We start from the raw sequence: 19,938 nt of genomic DNA on the forward strand, positions 1-19,938 counted from the left end.
TGCCAATCAACTGTTTATATTATCAGTAAGACTTCTGGTCAACAGTAGGCTGTTAGCCGTTAAGTTTTGAGGGGGTCAAGAGTTATCACATATGTTTATAGTGTTTGCAGGGGGATCAGCACCTCTAACCCTTGCATTGATCAAGAGTCAGCTGTATTTCTGTGTACTCTTCTATATCTGGCATTGTTATTGTAGCACACTTGAAAATGACCTCACTTTTATAAAACAATGTGATTGAATAATTAAAGATAAATTAACAGATTTCCTCAGGACTTTGATCATCCAATATTCATACCTACACCAGTAAAAGCTCCTAATATTAGCTTATTCCTGAAACACTTAGTGAAATACTTTTCCTTAAAACAAACATGGGGCTTTATGGGAAATGATATTTTCAAGTTTATTGTATGTTTTATTTATATATTAGTTTTAATTCTTTGCAAAAGAAGGTAAATGACTTAGTTTTATTATTTTATATTTTATTTGAATTTGTCACACAAGTTGTTGTATATTACATTGGAGAATTGTATTGAACTGCCATTTTTTCCTAATGAGAAATAATTTTCAGCCCTTAAATATTGTTTTAATTATGATAAATTAACTGAGAATAAATCCAAATACATATCAACATTTTTTTTCAGGAAAACATGAATCTGCCCTTTTTCCTCTCTATTTTTCTGGCCAAAACAATCATATGCTATTATATCATTTGATGTGATGCCAAAATGGAAGTGAAGGATATTCAATAATGCATTATAGGGTTATGTTACAACAGCATAATCTAAAAACCACTGAAAGCTCTGGCCTCATTGACAATTTGTTAATAAAAACTTGGCTAAATATAAAACTCATTTTTTAATCTAGACAGCTGTACAGTACAAATAAGTCTCAAATTTACTAATAATTTCAAAGATATACATAATCATGAGACATAGATGAAGTGAGGAGAGAGATCCAGGATGTTCCTAAGTCACATTTGATGCCTTCTGAGTAAGGTTAACAAGTGGGGTCTTCAAGCAAAGGGCACTACCACAGAACTAGTGCAGAGAGCCACCTTTGGTCCTAACTACCCCCTTATATTCATATACATAATAAACAAAATAATTTTTCTGGAACCTTGCTCCACAAGTCTGTAGACTCCAGGTTTGTTTACCATTATCTTAGACAATGAGGTACATCTAACTGAAGAGATATTATAGACAATAACACTTTCAATGATTAATACCATTAGATTGCTAAGAGTATTATCACCGTCATATTTACAAAGAGATTCAACAAAGTTACTTGTTCTCTCGTCCTTGTTATGCTCCAACACAGAAGTGAAGAATAGATATCAGGCATACTGTTTAGGCCCGTAATTCTCATAACTTATGAATAAAATAATGAAGAATATATGTGGATATGTTTATGTAAATGAAAAATATACACACATATATACACTGAGTGGCCAGATTATTATGACCACCCCATCAATACTTCGTTGGGCCACCTTTTGCCTTCAATACTGTGGTGATTCTTCTTGGCATTGACTCCACGAGATGTTGAAAGGTGATGCGAGGAATCTGACACCATGCCTGATGAATAGCACTGTCCAGTTCTGTGAGATTTGATGGTTGTGGAACCAGCTGCCTGATGGCTCTTTTAACTTCGTCCCACAAATGCTCAATTGGATTGAGCTCTGGTGATTGTGGGGGCCACCTAAGCAAGGTAAAGTCTCCCTCATGTTCTTGAAACCACTCCTGCACAATACGAGCACCATGGCATGGTGCATTGTCTTATTGGAAGAAGCTATCTCCATTGGGATATGCCATCAACATGATAGGATGAACTTGATCAGCAACTATACTTAGGTATGTTGTGCTATTCAGACATTGTTCCACATGAATTAAAGGGCCCAAATCATGCCAGGAAAACATGCAACAAACCATAACACTGCCCCCACCAGCTTGAAGGGTTGTACTCATGCATATGGGGTGCATGCTTTCATGCTGTTTCCGCCAAGTTCTCACTCTGCCATCTGCATGATGCAACTGGAAACATGATTCATCAGACCACATGACTTATTCCAATGCTCGACTGTCCAATCCTTGTGTTCCTGTGCGAATTGGAGACGTTTTATCTTGGTAACTGCAGACAGCAAAGGTGTTGGAACAGTCCTTCGGCTTCCATATCCCATATGATGCAGTGTACGGCTAATTTGCCTACAAATGTCAGGTGGTCATAATAATCTGGCCACTCAGTGTATCCATATATTATATGCATTTTAATTATAGAATAAATTATAATATGTTATTAAATTAAGTAAAAATATAAATTAGGAGATTATAAAAATAAGTAATGTAATATTACCTAAAATGAATGTGATATACAAGTTTTTAGTACCAAGATATTACTAAATATTTAGAAATGAAATATTTATTTATCTGGCAATCAGAATTTTGGGACAAAATATGTATACATATGAGTAAACATTTTTAATCTGGTAGGGAGGTTTGGAATTAGTTGAATATATTTTTTATTAAACTATATTTACACTATAACACTGTAAATTTAAGGTGCTTGACATAGATTTGATTATTTCTATGTTGTAATAGGATTGCCATTGTAGTGATAGAAAATCTTAAGACATCTCATTATTTGATATTATTGTTGCTCCTTTTGTTCTATTTTCCTAATAATCATGGTTGTTTTACATATGAAAAAGATTTATTTCTCACTTTAAATATGCATCACCCTAGAGGAAGGAAACAAGAAGACTGTGTTTCAATTACCTTGGTTAGTATTGCACACACACACACACACACTACATGCAGGCACACACACATGTACTTTAGCCCAGTGATTTTCAATCAGCGTGCCATCTGTAAAAATTTTTAAAACATGCAATACCTGACTATTTGTAAGGGACACTGACCTCTTTGCCCTAGGATTGTCCAATAGAAAAATGACAACAGCCAACACAAAAAGCTGCCTAGTGTGAATGAATCAAAACTATACCTATTTTCTGTCAGATCAGGAAAAACTATATGTTTTGGTGTGCCACAGAATTTTAGTAATTAGTTTTTGTAGGCCATGAGGTGAAAAGGGTAAAAAAATCACTGCTTTAGCCCATTAACCATCCTATACATAGCCAAATGTTTATTTTTTAAAAACGTTACAGTTACTTAAAATAATAATTAATGGTATAAATATCCTATAGGTATTTTGAAAATTTTCTATGCGCTTTTTTAACTTGTTAGAAAGCAAATGCTAATTCTGTGTGTGTATGCGTGTCTAAATGTCTATCTGAATGTTTGCACATGTTCGGTGTGTGCGTGTATATACTTTGGATACTGCAGGATTCTGAGAACAAGATTTGACTAGGGTTGTACTCTGCTGTAATTTGTGCATTAGTGCAGCAAACGTATCTGAAACACAATCTTTAAATAAATATTGCAGTCGGTTATACATAGTTGTAGGTTAATTAAGTACTTTATTAAACAAAAATATTATTTATAACTTAAAATAGGCTCTGCTAACATACTGCTCTATGAAATTATTTTGGCTCTTAAATTTTTTTTGCTCTTGTCTTTAAGCAAAATAATTCATTGTGTGAAATGTTGATGTTTTAATTTCAATATTATAGTAGCTGAAGCATCATGGGAAACTATGTATATATGTACTACTATAAAGATTCTTTAAATATGCAATGTCTTAGTTGTCTGTGGTGATAGGTATTATAACCTAGAATGCTCATTATTGTCTTTAAAGCTAAGAATTTTTTTGTAATTTAAACTTAAAAAGACCTATTACCATGTCATTATACACCCTCAGAAGTAATGAATTTAGTGGAAGTTGTGCTTAAAATGTCTGGAATAAAGTACAAATAAACATACTAAAAACTTAATCAGTTGCTATGGAAGGGATGTTATATAAGAAATGTTGGCATAGTAGTTACTTATAAATGTACATTTTAATAGTAACACTTGCATTCTATCCTCTTATTTGGCATGATTATATTTCAACACGTTTCCAGTTACTTTCAATGAATACCAAATATAATAAAGCAGAACTTTTGTGCTCATATAGTGCTGTTAGTACTTATGGTTAGGATCAGGACTTTGAATTATATTATTTTATTATATTAAAAGGGACATTTTGGTACAATAACTTTCTAATGCTCAGCTGCCTTTGAGGCCTTGTTTCCTATTTTATAACAATCTAAGAATCACTGCATCCATACATTTGAATTATTGGACCCTTGAGTGTGACCATTAATAAGTCCTGGAATGTTTGACACTGAAATCCCATTAATCAGTATGAAACAAATCTTGTGAATAATTTATTGTTTTGAATAATCTTTGTCCAGATAACTCTTTTAGGTCATTTGCTTTGTGTATTACAATGAAAGTAATGATATCTTACATTACCATTTTTAAGGTGCAGAAGACAATGAAAGAATAAATTATAGCAGATGACAATGGAATATAAAAGACATATATCATTGCTGCCCAGATTTAAGTAAAATCATGTTAATGTAAAATTAATGAGGTTAATTTTGTTTGAATATATTGATTTTAATTCAGCTAGAAAACACATCAGAGTTATCAATGAAAGAAACCATTTTTATGTTTATGAACACTGCTAACCCTAAACAAGGCATTTTGAGGAAGGTAGCCGAGTTCAGAAGTCATATGTATGAACAGGTTAGGGAACCAAAGTCAAGAGAAATCTGGGCTGATAGTTGTTTATTATTACAACTCAAATCTTAGTCCTAGTCCTGTTAATATAGTGCTAACTTCATTAAATATGAATTAATATGTTCAAAGTTCCTATGCCTCTTTATAAACGATGCAATTTCTCTTAGGTAGCAACAGCAGAAGCTGAATGATTGAAGTGCTACAAAAAGGAAGTACTTTTCCTGTCTTAGGTCAAAGACAAAAACAGAAATGTACTCTGTCTTTCCAGGGTCTTAGAAACAGAATGGGGTATTCACAAGGAGCAGTTATGCAGTTTTTATTTATTATTTTTTAAAAATATATTTTTATTGATTTCAGGGAGGGAGGGAGAGAGAGATAAATATCAATGATGAGAGAGAATCATTGATTGGCTGCCTCCTGCACGTGCCCTCTCCCACACCCCCCACACCTCAGGGATTGAGCCTGCAACCTGGGCATGTGCCCTAACCTGGAATCCAGTGGTGACCTACCTGGTTCATAGGTCTCTGCTCAAGCTCAACCACTGAGCTATGCCTGCTGAGAGGTTGTGCAGTTTTAAATTAAGAATGCAAGTCTGTTTAGGGTCATGTCATTTATAGCCATCTGATGATTCTCTACAATAGCTGTTTCGTGTCAACAGTTTATGAATAACTCCGTGATTTTAGTTAGTGGAGAGATGTCAAGTCTGTGCTTATGTTACACAGGTTGAATCTTCCTTATGGTCCATTCTGGAAACCTAAAATTCAGGATAAAAACCTAATGTCAGGGAAAACGGAAGAATATACTGGTTTACAAAATTCTAGTTAAGCTTTATTTACAATTTTTACAATCTGACAATGGTGAAGCTCAGATATTTCGACCATAATATGAAACAATAAGTGAGGCCCTAGCGGGTTTGGCTCAGTGGATAGAGCGTTGGCCTGTGGACTCAAGGGTCCCAGGTTCGATTCCAGTCAAGAGCATGTACCTTGGTTGTGGTTATATCCACAGTAGGGGGTGTGCAGGAGGCAGCTGATCAATATTTCTCTCTCATCAATGTTTCTAACTCTCTATCCCTCTCCCTTCCTCTCTGTAAAAAATCAAGAAAATATATTAAAAAATCATAGTTATTTTTAGCCACACACTTGTCTTCTTCCATCACCATTTATCTCCTCTTTACCCTCTCCTACCTCTCCTTACCCCCCTTTCCCTCAGGCAATCACCATACCATTGTCTGTCTATTATGTTTTTCTTATTTTTGTTTTTTTCTTATCCCTTTACCTTTTTTTTAAAGAAATATTTTTATTGATTTCATAGAAGAAGGAGAGGGAGAAAAAGAGAGAGAAACATCAATGATGAGAGAGAATCATTGATTGGCTGCTTCCTGCACACTCCTCATTGGGGATCAAGCCCACAACCAGGGCATGTTCCCTCACCAGGTATCAAATCATGACCTCCTGGTTCTTAGGTTGATGCTCAGCCATTGAACCATGCCAGCCAGGGCCCTTTACCTTTTCTACCCAGCCCTTTCCCTCTGACAGCTGTCAGTCTGTTCTCTGTATCTGAGCCTGTTTTTATCTTGTTAGTAAATTTTGTTCATTAGATTCTATATCTGAGTGAAATCATATGGTTTGTGTATTTCTCTGACTGGCTAATTTCACTTAGCGTAATACTCTCCAGATCCATCCATGCTGTTGCAAAAGGTAAGATTTCCTTCTTGTTTACAGTTGAGTAATATGAAAACCTACCTGAAAATAGTTTTCTTTCCCCCAAAGCAATGCTTCATATTTATTAATAGCTAATAAGTTAAGAGCAGAGAATAACACTGATAGGAAAAATTGATTCATTTGAAATATGGTGTTCCACGGAGGAGGGCTCTATAGATACCCTGAGCCACCAGAAAATGTGGATCCCAGAGCAAATTAAGACTGAAATATTCCTGGAGGCCAAAATGAGAAAACTGAAACTGTTTACTTCGGTCACATCATATAAAGGCAGGGGGTCTGGGAAAATAGAAGGCGGGAGGAACCAAAGAAGGCCACATAAGAGATGAAATGACTCCAAAAAGAGCCGTAGGCATGAGTCTACTGGAGCTGAGCAAGGCTGCTGAGGACAGGACATCGTGGGCATCACTCATTCAGAGGGTTGCAAGGAGTGGGCGCTGACTCACTGGCACAAAACGCACACAAGAAGTTCATATATTTAAAGTAGGGTCCACAAGATCTGCAGAAGGTAGAATATTCCAGAATAGAATATGGTTTGTCAATTTTTCTTTTTCATAGCCATCCCCAATTGATATAATAACAATAATAATAAGTGCAGGCACAAACAATTATAGATACATTTTCATTCACTCAACTGCATAGGAAACAAAAATAGTTAATTGTTAAACTCGTTGCTAAAACATTTGCTTCCCCGATGGAAAAGTGGAATGCATTAATTCAAATCTATGTCATATTATTAATTTACTTTAAAAATTGTCATGTTATCTCTTTTAGAAATAATCTAAATAGTTCCTGAACGGCAGACATGTGTATGGGATTTAATAACTTAATGGAAAAGTCTTTTATATATTTCATTTAAGAAATTAAGATTCAATGAAATATAGTAGACACTAGTGGTTGTCCATTCAATATCAATTTCTCATTTTTGCTCATCCGATTAGAACTCTTATTTTGTTCATTATAGTAACAGACTCACTTGAAAAGCTAGATTTCAAGCCTCCCGGTAGCTGTAGTGGTGTAGTTTGGCCAGTGAGATATAAAGGATCCGGTTGGGTTATTTTTACACGCAGACACATAAAATGCTGATACCTGGATCTTTGTGAAATGCGCTTTCCCGACCAATAAATCAACTTCAAAGTACAATGCCCTGCTCAGGCAGGTGTGGCACAGACTCCCTGAGACCACTTTTATTCCTCTCAACCCCAAAGCCACCTTCTAGAGAGAGCATACAGCTATCTGTGTATGAGTAGCCACTTTATGCTTCTAGTGCCAGCACTAAACCAGAAAAGGAGATTGTTTACAATAACTTAAATCAGATATCAACAGTTATGTTCATTGTTGATATTTGGAGGATCAGAGAATGGAACCAAAGGCATTTTATTCTGATACTCCATTGAGAATGCATTTCTTAAAAAAAATAAAAATTACTTTGCTGCTACTTGCTGCCGAAGTAGCAGCAACGTCCTTTATAGGCACTATAGATATCAGATAACTCTCTGAATCAGTAGCAAGGAAATCATCACGTCATATTGACATGAATAAAATTAAAAATATCTATTGAACTTAACTGCTATGGGTATAGTTCTAATGGAACAAAATTATAGATTAGTGTTCTATATAAGTCAGTTAAACTATTTGTTGCTGTCTTAGAGGGATCCATGCAATTGAATTAACTTGAATTGGGCACTTAATGAATTTTATGGCATGTAAATTAAATATAAATAAACTGTTAAACAAGCAAACAAATAGATGAACCAAATTGAATATGTTTTTAAATAAATATTAACTTCTTGCAACAAAATTGACCAGCTATTATTTGGAAGGAAACAATTAATCTCCTGGTATATAAAATAGGAGTTACAGGAAATGGTAGAAATCAATGTTGGTTAATTGTAATGAGTTTTATACTATTTCTTCCTGGGGAAATATAGACTTAGCTTTTTCTTTTGTAACTTTATTCCATGTATCCTACACCTAAACAGTTGCTGTTGAAAAAATTTCCAGGAATTGATATATTGGTATCTCTAATCTTTAGCTAATAGTCTTATAAATATATTAGGTGAATGATGATTGTCAGATATTGAAGAGCTGTATGACATGAAAGATTACAAATTTAAACCGGACTAAGGATCATCTATGGAGTGTAACCACTAAGCAATTCAAATGTTCCCCCGTCCTTTAAATTTTTTCTGAGAGGCTATTGTTTCTATGGTCCAAGGACAGACTGTATTTCAATCCCATTGACAGCCTTTGATTTTTCCCTAATCAAATAGCTTAGATATTTAAACTGAATCTCGACTGCCTTAGGATAATATTCATTAGTATTATCTATCTACCCATCTAATCTTCCACCAACTTCTGTATTTCAGCCAAGCATGACTTGGGCATTATTTTTCTACTTAAGCTGTTACTCTACTCTGGCATGTCCATCCCAGGCCAACTTCTACACATATGGATGGTTCCCAGCACTCTTTAGTCAGAACTAATCCCTCTGTTCTTTGAGCTCATTTTTCGTATACCTCACAACACATAACAAGTACTTCTTTCGCTCACATGAGACTCCTTTAGGGCATAATGTGACCATATTTCTGTTGTGCTCTGCACCAGATCCTGTACAGTGCCTTACACATGGAATTATGTTCCTAATTATCTTACTAAAGGGATATATTATCAAAATGTATAACATTAATTTTCTAAAAGTTCAATAAAAATAAATGGCTTATGTTACTTGCAGATTTTAATATTGATTGTAATTAGTATTATTTTTTACTACGCTGCATAACAAGCCTCATGTTTTGTCTTTTATAAACATTTAAAAAATCTTTCTATTTCTGTCAATCATGTAATCTAACTTGGGATCTTTCTCAAATGATTGCCATAAAATTATTATATAACTGCTGTTAGAATACTAAGTATTTGCGATATCATAATTAAAAAAAATTGCTAGTGAGTTTTAAGGTCACAAACTTTTCCTGAGGACCAAGACATGTCTAGAACACGAAACTTTTGAGACCTTCTATTATTCACTTCTGTGTCTTTCAAAATGATTAATATGACATGTAGAAGACAACACTAGACATTTATAGGGATAAAATATGATTTGTGGAGAGTTGTTTTCAAATAATACCTGATCCTAATACTAAATCTCTTTTTTGTTATTACCATAATTGTTTCATTTTTCAAAAAAAATTATTTCTCATATTAAATTTAGACATGTTGAATATATGAACCAGAAAAGAATAATGAAATTGAGGTTTAAAAAATATTTGTTTAATCATTTTATCTCTCATATTTTTTTTCTTTTTTCTTGGTCTAAAGTGCCTGCCTCTCCCAACTTTTGGGATAAGTCTTCCGGATAAAATCCAAATACCAGTAAATGGCTCATGTTCCCATCCCATCAAATGTGGAAAGAAAATGCCCTCCTCACCCCCCTCCAATATTTTGCAGGTTCCTAATGTGGAAAAAAGTGGGGAAGCAGCTTCTCCTCTACTTGCCAGGTCCTACCTCCCAGTTGTAGGTCTCAGGGCTACTGTCCTCTCTCTGATTCTGCTGAAGAACAGAGTCTCTTCATGCCCCTAAACGCTGCTAACACAGGGTTCTGGGGGAACCAGAATATTCTGAAGGTTGAGGAATTGTAGAGGAGACTTATGATACACGCGAAAGGAATCAACTTGAAACTGAAAATTAAATATTTCAAATGTTTCATCAATCTGTGTGATAGGAGAGTTAAAGTGCCATTTTATTTCAAAGGGGTCCTCTCTCCTCACTCTCTGGGGAACGTTTTCTTGTTTCTATCTTTCTATCATCTTCCAGAATGTTCCATAGAACCCCTATTGTTATCATGGAGAGAAACATGGGCCTTCTTTTGTGTCCCGTTGGCTCACCTGGCGCGTGCAAGGGAAGGAGCTTCACCTTTCCCAGGCGGCATGGAGCTACTGGGTCCTTCCTTCACAGAAGTGCCTGGCAGCCTTTTAACCCACATACATTTCCCACTCTGCTAAGTAGATATTTCCCCAAATATGCACAGCTTAAACGTTTCAATATTCTACTGTATTTCTCATCCTTTCCTCTAGTTCTACAGCTAGTTACCATTTTCGTTTATAATAATCTGCTCACCACAATCACTTGTTTTCTTTGCATTTCTTGACTCTTGCTTATTTTTCTTATCTTCTGCTTTTTAAAATTAACTGTGTGGGTTTTTTTAAAAATATGTTTGGATTGATTTAAGAGAGGGAGAGAAAGAGAGATAGAAACGTTACTGATGAGAGAGAATCATTGATTGGCTTCCTCCTGCTCACCCCCTACTGGGGATTGAGTCCACCACCTGGATATGTGCCCTGACCTGACCAGGAATTGAACTGTGACCTCCTGTTTCATAGGTCGATGCTCAACCACTGAGAAACGCCATCCCGGCTTGTCTTCTGTTTCTCCTTTTTATTTCTCTTGCTTTTCTCCACTTTAGTCATTCAAATTTCTTACGCTTTGCTTAAAAAACAAAAACAAAACTTCCTGAGTTTTCCTGTGAGTTGGAGGATGACTAAAAAGTTTCACGAATGAGACTTGTAAAGAAACTGTTATGATAGCAACAGGCCCGTGGGCTATTTTTGTGAGAAAAAATAAAAGCCCTCCCTCTGGGGAAAGTTCAGGTGTATGCAGCCATGCACAAGCCGGGAGTGCACCAGAATGTACTGACAGGCAGGCTTTGCCACTGGCACATCTGTGCTTGCAAAAGACCCACAGGAGACTGTCATTCTCCGTTTGTGAAGCATTCATCCGTAGCAGGAGTAATTTCAGTATTAAGAGACAAGGGCTTTATGGTCCCAGTCCTTTCCCTGTGCAGAATTTGTGTATGAAAACCTCAGAAAATTAAAGTACATGCAAATATGTCATATAAACCACTTTGAAAAGCTTATTTATAATTAAAGTATAAATTATATTTGTATTATTTGTATTTAATTACATGCATATATAGATTAGCTTCCTATACAGTTATGACCCATAATTGACATTTGTTCCACATTCTTAAAACATATAGCAATGCATTCATTATGTAAATAAATATTTATGATGCCTTGTATGTGGTATTTCCTGTTAGCTAAGCATTTATGGTTATACTGATAGCTTCATTACACTCAACATGCTCAGCTCCCTCTATCATCACTTGAAAATAAGTAAAGCAATAGCATTATGCTTTTCAAATGCTTCATTGTTGCTCACATACCCTCACCCTGTAAGCACTGGTGAGCTGCTCTCTCCAGGTGACTGCTTCATAGACTGCAAGATGTAGCTGATTGATGGGGTGGCAAATCCATAGGAAGAGGCTTTTGTTTAAAGCACTTGATGGTTATATGTAAATACAGTCAATAATATTAACACCCTGGGCTCTCTGACTCTTTAATTCCAGTAACTACCAACATAGATTTTATTTTTCTATATTTCTACGGCATTAGAACACATTGGGCTATAAAAAAAATCAATGTGGCAAAATTACAAAGTGAAAATAATGTTCTTAGAAAAAATAAATGAAAAGACATTTTTTCAGAGGACATCCATATTTTCAACGTGTAAGTCCGCATCAATTATTCACCAAGATAATCTCAGTATAAGATTGTGACCTATTCTGCAATATAGGCTAGTGTGTCTGGTTCCCAAATGAGTACTGCTCTTTGCAGAACTGATGAAATAGTCCCTGAGTTAGGAAAAAAAATAGGCATAGGCGTATATAAACAGGCAACAGAACTTTAGTGAGATTGAAAAGGTGCGGCATTTATAATATTTAAAAATGTTCACAGAAGAAAGATTCTGTGTAGGTTACAGTAAGGCACCCTTGACTAAGGGACCTGGAGCAGGAAAACCTAAAAAGTGCTTCCCTAGACAGGGCCCATGTTCATCTGAGGAAGATAGAGGCGGTTCACCGAAGAAATACTCTAAAGATTTGGATGAATTGACTACTTTCTCTCCCTGGGAACACATTAAATACACTCAAGGCTGGCTGTCCACATGACCTTTGTATGGTTTTCTAATCTTTTGTTAAATTTTATTTTTACTAACTTATTGTGGTAAAATTGGTTAATAAGACTACCTGGGTTTCAAGTGTACAATTCTAGAAAACATCATCTATATATTGCATCATGTGAAACAAAGTCAAATCTTTTTCCATCATCATACACTAATCTTTATAAAGCCTTTTTATTACCAGGCCCATCATGGGGGTTATTAGAGTGAAATTATTCAATTTGTGACCAGAAAATAATTTTATTCTCCTATTCTAGAAATATTTAACTTTTATCTGTATATTTTCTTCCTTTCTTAAAAAGCTGGGGCCTTTTTCTAAGAGTATTTAATTAAACCACTGTGTCAAATTTTCTTCAGATGATTTTCTGTAGTATTATGAGAAGATATTGTCAGATTTATGGATAAACCTTGAATAGAATTATCTACACTTTATGGTTTGCTAGTGCCCTGATTAATAAAATGGAATTATTTAAATAATACATTAGGAATTAAAACATAAACCCTTTATGATAACTGATATGCATGCAGTAAAAATGAATATACATTTAATACATAATTTTGCATTTACAAGTAATTTAAAAAATGCATCAGTCTTATGTAGTTCTAGTAACATGAATTATGTGAAATATGTAACTGATATTGATCTATCACTAATTGTTCTCATCCAAATAAACCATGAGGCTAAATTCACTTTATACTTGAAAAGTCAGAAAATCACCTGAAGCAACTGTTAAGTATTGGGATATATCTGGGAGGAGGGGTCATATTTTTACTACATAAAGCATGTTATTTTCTACTTCCCTGCAAAGTTAATTTAGTTAATTTGTTTTTTATTTTATTTTATTTATTTATTTTGTTTACAGAGAGGAAGGGAGAGAGATAGAGAGTTAGAAACATCGATGAGAGAGAAACATTGATCAGCTGCCTCCTGCACATCTCCCACTGGAGATGTGCCCACAACCCAGGTACATGCCCTTGCCCGGAATCGAACCTGGGACCCTTCAGTCCGCAGGCCGACGCTCTATCCACTGAGCCAAACCGGTTTCGGCATTTAGTTAATTTGTTTTTTAATAGGCATTACATTATGTGTTTCACCTGGAGCTTCCAGTTATTTCTATAACTCATATAAAAGCAAAATTGCTCATTGTAAAACTCACTTCAACTGATTCATTCATTGTCAGTATTTATTGCTTGCCCCGTGTGTGCAAGACTATGTGAAATGCTAAATTTTGTTCAGTTAATGGAAGGAAATTCGGGTGTAAATTTCTGACAGTCTTACTTCTTGGATTAAAAAAAAAATTACCAGGACACAAAAACAAAATTTCCAATCCAGCCCTCACAATTATTCAAATGAACAAGGTGCATCATATTTTCTCAGTAAACTCAATGATGTTTGATGTTATTTGAAACAACTTTTGTAAATAATAAATGTTCTTAGTATTATTAAAAACTGACTGGATCCTGTGACATTTCTATAGATTATGTCATTTTATTTATTTTAAAATATGTTTTTATTGATTTCAGAGAGAGGAAGGGAGAGAGAGAGAGAGATAGAAACATCAATGATGAGAGAGAATCATTGACTGGCTGCCTCCCGCATGCACCCTACTGGGGATCAACCCCACAACCCAGGCATGTACCCTGCCTAACCAGGAATGGAACTGTGATATCCTGGTTCATGGGTCAATGCTTAACCACTGAGAAACACTGGCCCTGCGATGTCATTTAAAACAGGATTCAACCTTAAAAATCTTATCAGTGAAGACAGTATTTAAACAAATGTAGCCTTCTGTGCCACTAAAGCTTATGTTGGTTATGATACATCCTTATATGCTGACACAATTGATTCTAGGTTACTCATAAATGTATTTTTTTAACCTCCAAATGAGGATGCAAGTTTTAAAAACAAGTTTTTAGTTTATTTACATGAAAGCTTTAGAGAAACAATAGAAATATCCACTTAAGCTAATGCTATGAATTAAAAATTGATTAAAATCCATAAAATTATGACTACCATAGCCTATTAAACCATTTTTAGGTCAGAACAAAGTAATGAGACTGGTTTATATGGTACAAGGAATGGGATTACATCAAGATTGAGTAATTTATTATGATTAACTGAAACATTTATGAATGGTTGATAGTTATCTAATATTTGAAGTCTATGAAATAGAGCAATTGATGTGCTTTCAGTGATTAAAGGTATTTTTATTGAAGATATATAATACTATGGTGGTTAACAAAACTCCCTCAAATTCCAATAAGGCTCAAATTTGCTTATCGGGATCCAATTTAAAGGACAGTTACAAGAACAAAATGTAATGCTAGCATTTTCTTTGAAGTCCAGACCTCATCTAGAAAACATATAAATGGTGGTGAGCTCCTGGAAGCAGGAGTTTATAAAGGGGAGAGTACTGAAGCCCAATTTAGATGATAAAGATGTATTTCTGCTCTACCATATACTTCCCATTTGGTCCAATTTCACCAACACAGGACCCTGAGCTTGTTTTCTCCCCCATAAAATGGGAATAACAATATCTGCCCTAATTCCCTGTCAGTTATGAACATTAAAAAATGTATACACACTCTATCAAAGACACACTCGTATAAATCTCTATACATATGAATGAATTCTTTTGATGACATAATTTAATTGCAGTAAAGCCATATTCCAATGTATATTAAAAGCAAATGTCCAAATATTTAATCTTATTTTACAGTAAATCAATAGAGCAAGCACAGTGTAGTCAATCCTATTTTGACTTCCAAGTTTGAGGCTATATTCCAGCTTTTGATTGATGATATTAAAGATGGGCTAATTTCTAGAAGTTCTTTAGGCTCCCCACATACATGAGGATACTTCATTTTGGTTGTAGTCGCAAAGTTTGCCTTACCCAGTGCTTGCAGTAAATTCTGACTTAGATTCTTAGAATTGAAGTTATTTGAAGTGTCAATTGGGAGAGCACTAGCCAGTTCCTGATTGCAGCCCCCAGGATGCTGATTGCAATGCTGAACCCTGGGTAAGGGACAAGCCCATGAGCTATTGTCAGTGAACTTCTGAACAATAATTGCAATTTTGTGGCTATTTTTATAACTGACTGTATATCAGGCAAACACACACACACACACACACACAGCCTCATGCATTTTTAGACTTTTAAATTTTCCTAAATTTTACATGAAGTAGAATATAGAAGAGCTATTTCTGTTGTATAAGCAGATACACTAATCATTCATTTGGTCTTTTTCTGGTTGGCAAGGTGCTATTTAATATTAAAGAGCCCTGCATCCTTAGATTTAATACTGAAGTGATATTTAAATATTACCCTTTGTAGCAAAGATACAACACAACCACAAATTATGCCCTTAATGTGTACCTGTTCAATAAACAAATCATTAGTTTGAAGACAGAAGGTCAATGCAGAAAAAATAATAATTATAGCTGTATCCTTCCAGTCGATTGCTGCATGTTTTTTTTTTATGCACACACACAGACCTGGAGCTATAATACTGCTCCCTAGCCCTTTCACTCATGCATGCACGAATGTGTGCACATAGTCACACACCACGAGAAAGGTATTGTTTTGCCCCATGGGCAATCAAGAGGAATAAAAGGACAACACTTTCACACTAATGATCTGAGCCCCACTCTGACTCAGGCACTGTTCTAGGTGTTGCCTCGCACTGTTTTGAAGCTGCATCAAGATCTCTTTTCCTCTTAACATCATTTTTCTCCTAGGCATCCTTCACCTGATCCTAATCTTATTACATTATGTCATCCATCATACATAGTTGACCTTGTCATTACTGCATTCAGCAAATATTCATTAACATTCAATAAACATTCATTAGCATTCATCTCTTACACAGGGTCAGAGACTCTAGTAGACTATAGAGATAAAAGAGAAAAAATTACTGCGCACACACACACACACACACACACAGAACTTAATTATGAGTTAGCTTGAGAAACCATGTGCTAGGGACAGCAGCTGGTAATTGTTAAACTAGAGAAATATGGACTCAAAACTACTAAATATCTTTTAAAATATCTATCAAATATTATATTTTAGCTTTAAGACTTTCTATGTTGGCTTTAAAATATGTACACATTAATTGCCTTATTTTCTTGTTAGATAATATACAATCCAAAATATATGGGGATATGTAAAAATACATCATTAATGTTCATTAAAATATTTTATTCAGTTTCCTAAGTAGGCTTTTAAGTTTTCTAAGTAGGCTTTTCATTACCTCCTCTTTATTGTTCAGTCACTATTACTCAGAACAGACTTTAAAGCAGTGGCCAGTTGTGGTGAGAATATGCAGCTTGAGAATAAAAGCTTGAAAAACTTAAATATGCTCTTTTGTTCATTAACCATTGAGAAGACTAGACCAATTGATGTTGTAGAAATTCTTTCTTATACCTGGAGGCTGGGATTGTGTTAGTGTGAATGTTTTGTACATGTATGTACATGCAAATGCTTAAGTATGTAAAGTGTGCACAACAGCGATGTGGAAAAGTGTTCCCAAGCTGTGATGGATTAGATAACATTTGGAATGGAACTTGACCCGGTTTGCTCAGCTTTAACTTTCCTGGTAATATTTCTTAGAGGCATCATTCAATTTTATTTGTATTTACTTACAATCTTTATTTTCTATGCAAAATATAAGTCCAGTTTGAGAAAGATTGAAATACATGTCCCAAGTGAGATACCAAGATTTTTCAGGAATGGATGTGGAAAGGGGTACATCTTACTAATTATATGGAAACTAGAGGCCTGATGCACAAACTTCATGCAAGGGGCTTGGCCCTCACAGCCGTGGCAGCTTGCCTTGGCCCTCGCAACTGCAGAAGCTTGCCTTAGCCCTCATAGCCCTGGCTTTGTCTAGAAGTTGTCTGGAAGGATGTTCAGAAGGTCGTTTGGCTGTGCGGTCTAATTAGCATATTACGCTTTTATTATTATAGATTACTAGAGGCCCAGTGCATGAAATTCATGCATGGGGGTTGGGGGGGTCAGGCGGGGAAGTCCCTCAGCCCGACCTGCACCCTCTCCAATTTGGGAGCCCTCAGGGGATGTGCTACTGACGGCTTGGGCCCACTCCCCATGGTTCTCTGCTCTCTGTGGGGCCTGCCTGCTCCACACCACGGGAATGGGCAAGTAGACCCTGCTGGGTGCTGCCTGTGGTCCCGCTTGCCTGCTCCACGGTCCCCACCACCTGCACCCAACAGGCCCTGCTGGGTGCTGCCTGCGGCCCCCCTTGCCTGCTGGACTCACATTGCCAGGGTGATGCCGCCAGTGTCCTGCCCAGCGACTATGGGCTCAGTCATCTTTGTTGTGGAATGACAGTTAATTTGCATATTACTCTTTTATTAGATAGGATTATAGATAATGAAATCCTCCCCAATCAAAATTTCCCAGAAAAGATACACTTTAGTTATTTTAGATGGTTTTAATCTACTTTTTTTAAAAAACTTTTTAAAACATTAAGTTCATTTCAACTCTTTTACTCAACTTTAGGAAATAGCAATTGCTTGAAATTGAAAACTATAGTTATCTTTATTAATTCTAAAACTGGAGTGAGAAGTAATAAGAATGTAACACACAGTAAGAGAATTGTAGTAATTATATATTTTGAATCTTAATTTTAAAAGTGTTTATAAACACTCTAAACTTCAGAGATGATTTAATGATATTTTACAGTGCTCTCTGTTTTTTCTGAGTGTTCTTTGTATTTAAAATAATTTTACATAATAGTGAAACAAGTTCTCTGAAGCTCAGAATTCTAGATACTTTACAATACTTAAGGTCATATAATGAACTCCTCCTTCAATAGTTTGGTACATTCTCTTCCATTACCCAAATTATATTTAAAATAATTTTTAAGACTACTTTTGTGGATGCTGAATCGTGTCTTTCTTCTTAGGTGATTGTCTTTGATTAATTGAAATTGGCAAGATTTTCCATTTTTCCAAATATGTGGTGATAGAAGATGATTTGACTTTGAGTGGTGGGCACACAATGCCATATACAGATCATGTATTATAGAAATCTTCACTTTAAACCCATGTAATCTTATCAACCAATGTCAGCCCAATAAATGTAATTAAAAAGAAAAGCTTAAATTACAAAAATTCTGAATACAAACCAGAACCACAACATGTCTAAAATATAATCATCTCAATAAAATATATAAATTCTACTGGATTTCCTCATGCTTGTTGAGCAGTGGTCCTAGAATGGGTTTCAAAAGGTATATAAATCTCCAAATGCTTTTGGAAAAATTGGTATTTCCACCCACAAACATAGACTTCTTCATATTTATACAGAGCTAGAATGACCTTATTAATATATATTATATCATGTTATGTACTTACTTACAATTCTTCAGTATTTCCCAGTCCTGAGAGATGAAAGTTGAATTTGCCCTAAATGTTAAAGAGGGCCTTTTTACATCCACATATTTGCTTCAGTCTCTAAGCACGCATTTAACCATCCTTGAATACAGTTACACTAACTGTTGGATTCCATTATATGCCCTCCCTTATGTTTTAAAATCCATGACAATATACTGGTTATTTAATATACTTTATCTTCTCACTAAAAACCATTATTTAAATTTCTGTGTTGAAAGCATAACACATTTTCAGTATTTATTTAGTGTCTTCAAGCTGTTGAATCATTTTCATATTTTATCGGAAAACAGCTTTTAGTAATTTTTAATGAAAGGCATTTATCTTCATGAAGTTAACCAACTTGATCTCTTTTTTGTCTCTCACTGCTAATCCTTTGTACAGAATTCTCTCTATGACTAATGTTCCCCAAACCTCTGCAGTGGTCGACAAACTGCGGCTCGCGAGCCACATGTGGCTTTTTGGCCCCTTGAGTGTGGCTCTTCCACAAAATACCGAGTTCTGCACATGGGCCACGAAGTTTCAATTGTACTGTACATGCGCACCCACACGTGGTATTTTGTGGTAGAGCCACACTCAAGGGGCCAAAGAGCTGCATGTGGCTTGCGAGCCGTAGTTTGCTGACCACGGTCTTAGGCGACCACTGCTTCTAGGGAAATCTACCCACCCTCTTTACCTAGTTTACTCCTGTTCATTTTTCAGACCTCCTCCCAGAGGTGACTTTCCAATGTGCCCAGGTTCCCATGTCAGTACTTCCCAAATTGATGGACCCTGGACCAGCAGCATCAGCATTGCCTGGGAAATTGCTAGACATGCAAATTCTCAAGCCCCACTCAGACCCCCACATAGACCTAGACAGTAAGATCTAGGATATAAAAATGCATTTGGATATTTTGTTTGTTTGTTTTTCCCTTAGGGTTGTTGTTAACTGACATATTTGCTGTACTTGTACAAGGCCTGGCATAGAGTAGGAACTCTGTAAAGTTTTTCTGAATAATGAACACACAGTTGACATCATTTCTTTTTTCTTTATCATATGTGTGTATCACATACACACATATCACATTATTGAGATACACTGAATTTTTCAGCAATATAAATGTTCCTC

General features: G+C 35.5%; 1 protein-coding gene across 4 annotated transcripts in view; it reads left to right on the plus strand.

Moving 5' to 3' along the window:
- CDH18 (cadherin 18) overlaps nucleotides 1-19,938 on the plus strand; it is a 707,444-nt gene that overhangs the window by 553,168 nt on the left and 134,338 nt on the right. The gene's annotated exons all lie outside the window — the stretch shown is intronic.

Source organism: Myotis daubentonii, chromosome 4 (genome assembly GCF_963259705.1).
Source record: "Myotis daubentonii chromosome 4, mMyoDau2.1, whole genome shotgun sequence".
NCBI lineage: Eukaryota > Metazoa > Chordata > Mammalia > Chiroptera > Vespertilionidae > Myotis > Myotis daubentonii.